Raw genomic sequence first — 7,689 nt, 5'->3', positions numbered from 1 at the left:
TTTGAAGGAACATCTACAATTTTGAGGCAGTCACAAAGCCACATATAAAGTAGGTGTGGACTTCCTTTGAAGCTTTTCCGCTCACCATTTTTTATGGCATTTAGACCTGAGAAAGTCTCAGCTAGGATGAGAGGTACTGGGTTGGCTTTCTTTGAGAGTTGAGAAGCTATATCTATGAAGAATTCAGGGATACTTTGGCCATCACTATTGGAGGTTAGTACCTATTGGACTAGGATTCCTAGGCACAATCGATAGTCTCTAGTGGCTTGCCAAGCTTCGGATTTTACATTGACGAGATGACTGCGAGAGCGATACGGGCCCAATAAAGGTACTAAGTCCAATCTCCCGTTATGGAGTAGGGCCTTGGCTTCTTCCTTGAAAATGTTCAGTCCTGTGGCGAGGTCATTAGAATATCCGATCTTCAATGACAGCTTGACTAGAGGTCCTGAAGTGGATATCCCAATGATGCCCCAATAATCCTCGTGAGTGGGGCACAAGTGCATATGCCCTCTATGGAATATATGAAGATAGGGGTTCCATCGCTTAGCCATAGCACGAAACAGGTTCCAGTCTATTTCAACTCATGGAAGTAAAGAGCACTCCTCAACACGAATTTCCCAAAATTGATCTTCTCTACAGGGTGCATCCCTAAGACGATTGTTTTGACTAACTGGTCGATCGGGTTATTGTCAGCGACTAACATCCTGGTTTGACACAAAAGGGTATTTTAATATACTTCCAAGGTCCATGTAAAATATCAATTACTTTTCATTTGAAAATTTTTGTTCTTATGGAAAACATTTTCTTAAAAACACTTTTTCTTGGAAAATATTTTTTCTAGAGAACACTTCTTTTGGAAAACATTCTTTTCTGAAAAATATTTTCCTTTTGTAAACTATTTTTCTTCTTTAAAAATTTGATTTCCATTTTGATTTAAATGGCCCGATCCATCATGATTGTTGGATCGAGATGGATTGGGTCATTATTGAATTTTTGCAAGAAATAGATTCTTTATTAGGTCGGTGCACCCATTTTAATTTTTAAAAACAAAATTTTTGATCCTTGAGGACAATCACACACTTGATCTCATCATTCACATCATTCACATACACTCATCAATCACAAGGTTCCATTCAATGAACAACCCGAGAACACCCACGATAAGTTCGAGTCGTGACTTACAAGGAAGGTTTCTAGACTCTAAGCTTACTACGTGCAATATATTTTTATCTGGCCACCCTTGCCCAAGCACACCTATATACCTCTCAAGCGTACTTAATTAGACAGCACGTGGTGACTTGGTTTGATATACCGTAAAGGTGATAATCTAAAACTTCAACTCACTTTTCTGAAGCCAAAAACAACCAGTTTGATCCCCAGTTGAGAGGTGGCCCACGATGTTGATCAAGGGCCCACTTAAATACCTCTCGTCTAGAATAGATGTAGTCTATCCCCCTCATACAATAGGATATAACGGGGTAGGATCTCGCTTAGGTATTGGTTTTGACTAAGAAGTGCAATTGATGTACTTGGATTATCTTTTATATACTTACGGGTACGAGTCAAGAGTTGTAGCTTTCATAAATGGTTTAGCATCCCACGAGGGAACCGACCACGTACTAGTACTACATTGACAATCGAGACATGTGACTGTGTGGCTCACAATAGGTCAAAGGCTCGGGTCGCTCCAGCCTGGGTGCATCGATATACCTTTCAGAGTCACTTGATCAAACGGTACTGATGCCCCAGTTTAATATACACTAAGATACGTGATTGGAGTTGTGATTTTCATGAATGACGTCGCATCTCCGAAGAGACCGGGCCACGCACTAGTGCCACGTTGGCTACATGGGACGTGTAAGTGTGAAAAACAGTAAACATGCATGTGGTGTGTGAAAAACAGGGTGGGGTGTGCCCGGGGCCTTTTTCAAACAAATGGGCCCATGGGTCAAATCAAACCAATCATTATAACATGAGTCACATGAATATTTAATCAAAATAAACACCGTTCCAATCACATAATTAAAGATAAGCACATTAAACATATACCAATGCTAGAAGCAAGCATTTAATCCAACATATTTCTTTATGTATTCCAATCAAGAGTTATTTTGGATGGCCCAAAATAATTCAGAATTTCAAAGCATATTGAATTGAGGATGAGTGGATATTCGTTAGGATGGAGATCTTAAAATCAAATACCCCCCCCCCCCCTTTTTTATAATATTTATCTAGAAAAATAAAACTAATTTTTATTTTGCCAAGCAATAAAAGACTCCCCTTTTAAAAAAAAAAAATGAAACAAAAAAAATCTTTTTTTTATTAAAAAGAAAACTATTACTGTTAAAAAACTTTTAAAAAAATCAATAAAAATAAAAAATAAATAAACAAATAAATATTTTATTGCCACACCAACTATATATTTGGAATCAAAGCAAAGATTCAACATTATAAATAAAAAATGGTGTGCCATTAGAATTTTTTTTTATTTATTTTCTCATCCAATGCAAACCCAAACTTTTATTTAACCAGCTCAACCAAATCGTTAGGTTCTTCATGGTAGGGACTTAAATCAATATGAATCGCATGAATTGGATATTCAGTCCTCTGAATTGGGTGTCATCACTCTCATATTGGTTACAATTATCTTTGGTTCATCACCATTGCTCTCAAAACCTTCTTCAATGATGAGAGACTCGGAACTGAATCTCCCAAATTGGCTTAGCGTACTCGTTGTTCCTGAATCGATCGGGAGAAAACCGAGACAAGAACCGAGGCCTCTCTAAGTTTCAAAATTAAGATCATCTGACCTTATATCTCAAACAAATCCAAAACAAAAATAACCGTTCTAAACGCATCGAAAAGATCCAATAATTTCAGATCGGGGAAGAAGAACCTTGAAAGAAAAAATAAACAACAAAAAATAAAAAATAAAATAAAACTTCAAATCAACACACCGATCACAAATCCCCTCAGAGAACCATTTGATTTCCCAAACCCAATCGAATAAGTTAGAGAACGCGCAATAGATGTACCGAAGATGAAGGCTGAACAGATCACAACGATTTTTGGGTTTATTTAAGGTATGAATAGGAACTGTTTCACATTCAATTTTTCGACCAGCTTTCCTTCGAATCTTTGAATTTTTAAATGGTTCAAAACCAACAAAATCTGAATTTTCTTCGACCGAAGGAAGAGAGATCGATGAAATCACTTAATTTGAGCCGGTTTCGAAAGGAACTATTGGTTCCAAACTTTGAATCAAGAAAAATCAGCGATTTCAACCAAGAGTTACAAATCGATTGGGCTGAGATTCCAGCCGACCGAACGGAGAGACTGGTTCGGCTTCTTATTGAAGATGATGACGTTTAATGAGAAACTTTTGATTAAAACTAAACGGGTTCGAGCAGTAAAAATAGGATTTTGCTTAAGACACACCACCCTTAAAAAAAAATTAAATGATGTTATACTGCCAACAGAACCTCAAAAAAAAACACAAAACACTTTTTTTTAATTTTTTTTTATTATTTTGATTACTTTCTTTCTTGCTGTCAATGGGCAGCACTACTTCCCTAACAAATTTTTATTTTATTTTATTTATTAAAAAGAAAACAAACTAATCACATACTTCTTTTTTTTTATTTTTATTTTTATTTTTTAAAAACTATGAAAAGAACATGCTGTCTAAGGATCAATCGCACGCACCCTAAAAAAATAAAAAAATAAAAAAATTTAAAATAGATCTGCACGCGTAACAAAAAATCAAACATCATGGTCCCACAATCATCATATTATCCTCAATAGAACCAACCATTCCGAAATCCTGCATTATTTAGGATCACCTTAGATGACCCTTGATTAACTCACAAGAATAATATGCCGAAGCCAAATATTTAAAGGCAAAACACATACTCGATAATCGAACCAAAAATAACAAAAAACAAAGATGCAAATATAATAATGAATAAACAAAAAATAATAATAATAATAATAAATAAAAACATTCTAGGTCATTTTAGCAATGTTTCCAAACTTAGGGTTTTTCAAATTTGATCATCAAGAGTCCCCAGCGGAGTCACCATTGAAAGCTCCCTCGATCCGCGGGGTGCGCGGATCCGCTTTTGACCTTTGAGGTTTGGGAGTCGCCACCTAGTTATTACGGTTTAGGAACCGAATAGAGACTCGAAACAGATAAATCAACTAATCTACTACAAAAAATATGGGTCTGGGGATCACGTTACAGGGTTGGAAGGTGTTAGGCATCAACCCCGCCCGGCAAACGCCGGTCTTTACTAATTCCCAAATAAACTACATCTCTAAAAGATCTAAATAATAAAAAGATTACGAAATTTATACCTTTCCGAAGAGAACGTTCTCGTTTTCTCAGATCTGACAAAGTAACTCCTTGTACAGTATTCCTCGCTTCGTTCTGTTTCTGGATCTGATTTCTAATCTCCGAGGCGAGGTATCTCTTTCTTAGATCTAGGTTCTTCGGATTTGTTTATGAATTTTGGGGTGTTTTTGAAGGGCTTCTAGGTGTTTTTCAAGCTAAAATCGAAGTATGGGTGTTAGGTAAGGAGTTGGTACTTCAAAATTAGGGTTTATGGGAGGCTATGGAAGCTTTTTGACCTACTTCTCTTAGGATTTTTTATTTGATACGAAAATAGGGTGTGAGGACCCCTATTTATAGATTTTTTTAAGTGTTTATTTAGATAGAATTAGTGTCTAATTATAATTCTTTTAGTTAGAGTTATACTTTAATTAGAATTATTTTAGGTAGAGTTATATTTTAATTAGAATTGTTTGAGGTAGAGTTATATTTTAGTTAGAATTCTATTAAATAGAATTATTATTTAATTAGGATTGTTAAATATAATTATTATTTAATTAGAACTCTATTAGGATTTTGACTTTTGGTCTTATTTGATTGACTTTAAGATTTTGACTTTAGTCTTACTTGATTGGCTTTAATATCTTGGCTTTAGTCTTACTTGATTGACTTTAATTTTGACTTTAGTCTTACTTGATTGAATTTAATATTTTGACTTTAGTCTTACTTGATTGACTTTAATTTTTTGGAGAACCCCCTTCTATTATATCTTTAATTCTTTCCCAAATGGAGGGGTCATTAAATAAATATCTTGGCAACCATCAACAATTTTGCCTGAGAGCCTGATTAATCGATTTTTTTAGTTCAAATTTTGAAATTAATTTTATTAATGTTTCACTTTTATTATTTAATATTTTATTTATTAATTTCAAAATTTTTAATTATAAAAATTATAAAATTACCATTTTGCCCTCAAAGAGGACTTTTTATGTTTCAAGTCAGTTTTTTATATTCTAAGATGTTTTAGAATCGATTTTTCATAAGGAATTCAATGGAAATATTGGTTTGTGTCATTTATGAAAATTTTTATGTGAAATGATCGTGAAATTTATGAGGGGTATTTTCGTAATTTTGTCGAATTCTATGAAAATTTGTGAAATGATTTATTTGGTTTCGATTTGTTATTTTATGTATTTGAATGGGTTTTCCTAAGCGTAACGTAGGCTCTAGGGATATTTTAAGGTTAAGGGTATTTTGATAATTTGATCATTTTTTAATGATTTTTATCGTGAAACTTCTTTTTTTTTTTTTCTGAAAAATGATGATTTCTAAGCTTTTGGGGTTATATTTTCCTAGCGTAGCATGGTTTCTATAGTTTTGTCAGTTCGAGATACCTCATCCGGATTTCTGAAACATATCTGGTAACAAAATAAAGCATTGGGATAAACATCCATCATTGGGAACCGTTGCGATCGGATTGACGAGTTGATTAATCAGGCGAATGCAAAAATGGGGTGTCTACAATCCCAAAGGATAAGGTTAATTTTGAATTAAAAAGTACCCTCTTGATAGCAATTTTTGAAAATCCTGATGTTCAAAAAAAATTAAAATGCTGACTTGACCTTCATAAAATCCAAAAAGAAAAAAAAAATTACAAACAAGTTCATTATTCTTTCACCTCGAGTAGGTAGAGTAGAACTCCTAGAAAATCGTTCATTGCTCTTCCACCCCGAATAGGTAGAGTAGGACTCCTAGACAACAGTTCATTACTCTTTCACCTCGAGTAGGTAGAGTAGAAATCCTAGAAAATTGTTTATTACTTTTCCACCCCGAGTAGGTAGAGTAAGACTCCCAGACAACAGTTCATTACTCTTTCATCCAGAGTAGGTAGAGTAAAACTCCCAGAAAATAGCTCATTACTCTTCCACCAACTCTCAGAAAATAGTTTATTATTCTTCCACCCCGAATAAATAGAGTAGGACTCCCAGACAAATAATTCATTACTCTTTCACCCCGAGTAGGTAGAGTAGAACTCCCAGACAAACAGTTCATTACTCTTCCACCCCGAGTAGGTAGAGTAGGACTCCTAGATAAATCGTTCATTACTTTTCCACCCCGAGTAGGTAGAGTAGGACTCCCAAATAAATAGTTCATTACTCTTTCACCCCGAGTAGGTAGAGTAGAACTCTTAGAAAATCGTTCATTACTCTTCCACCCTGAGTAGGTAGAGTACGACTCTCACACAAATCGTTCATTATTCTTCCACCCTGAGTAGGTAGAGCTGGACCCCCCCAAAAAATAATTCATTACTCTTTCACCCCGAGTAGGTAGAGTAAGACATTCAAATTTGGCTCAGATTATGCTCAAATTATGTTCAGATTACGCTAAGACCTTATGCTCAATTATGCTTAGTGTTTGCTCATATTTTACTCAGTTTTACTCAATTTTTAATTCATTTCCTCAAGTTTGCTTATATTTTATTATGCAGTTTTCCATCAATAAGTTTGTTATCCTCTCATCATGAATGCGTTGAATGGAGATGCGCCTTTTTAAAAATCACTACACTATTGCATACACATGCACTTGCATCAGTCAAGGAGAATTCCCAAAATTCAAGGATTTGACATTTTTAGTCCAATGAGAGGTTACCCTCAAGGATCTGGACATTTCGACAAATTGTCAAATCAGGTTGCAAAATGAGCTGTCACTGACTTTGGCATTCGGATGTCGAACTATCTATCACAATAGATTGGCCATCTAGTTTGCTTCCACCCTCTGTCAAAGAGGGGCATCTGTAAACACCCCATTTTTACATCTGCCTAATTTGACAATTCGTCACCGTGAATTCTTAATGATGATCGCAAAGAACTCGAAGGCTTGTGAGTACTGTCCTTGATTCCTTTCGTTTCTACTTTTTTCATCTCCCCTATTCGTTACAACTCGATCTAGAAATTTATGCACGCTTAGGATCGCTACACCTTACACTTGATTTAGCAAGCACGTATGCTTAGGTTCGCTACACAGTTCGATAACCTAAAGACTTCGCTACACTAGGAAAATAGGACTTTAAAACTTAGAAATAATCACGTCGGAACTGAAAGAAACCTCATTTTAAAATTCATAAAAATCTACAAAAATTGACAAAATGACGAAAATACCCCTCATAAATTTTGGACCTCCGAAAGATCTTGAAAGTACCTCCATTGCACTCAGAACATGATTTCAAGTCTAACGGTACCCAAACCGACAAAAATAGAGAAATTTATAAACAATCATAAAAATGACCGAGATGCCCCTCAACCTCCAAATTCAACTTAGAGATCCCGATCGTTAGGAAAATGTAATAAAAATCGAAATCT

This window comes from Akebia trifoliata, chromosome 15 (genome assembly GCF_017979445.1).
Source record: "Akebia trifoliata isolate Shusen 1 chromosome 15, ASM1797944v1, whole genome shotgun sequence".
Lineage (NCBI taxonomy): Eukaryota > Viridiplantae > Streptophyta > Magnoliopsida > Ranunculales > Lardizabalaceae > Akebia > Akebia trifoliata.
This window is presented reverse-complemented; position numbering follows the sequence as displayed.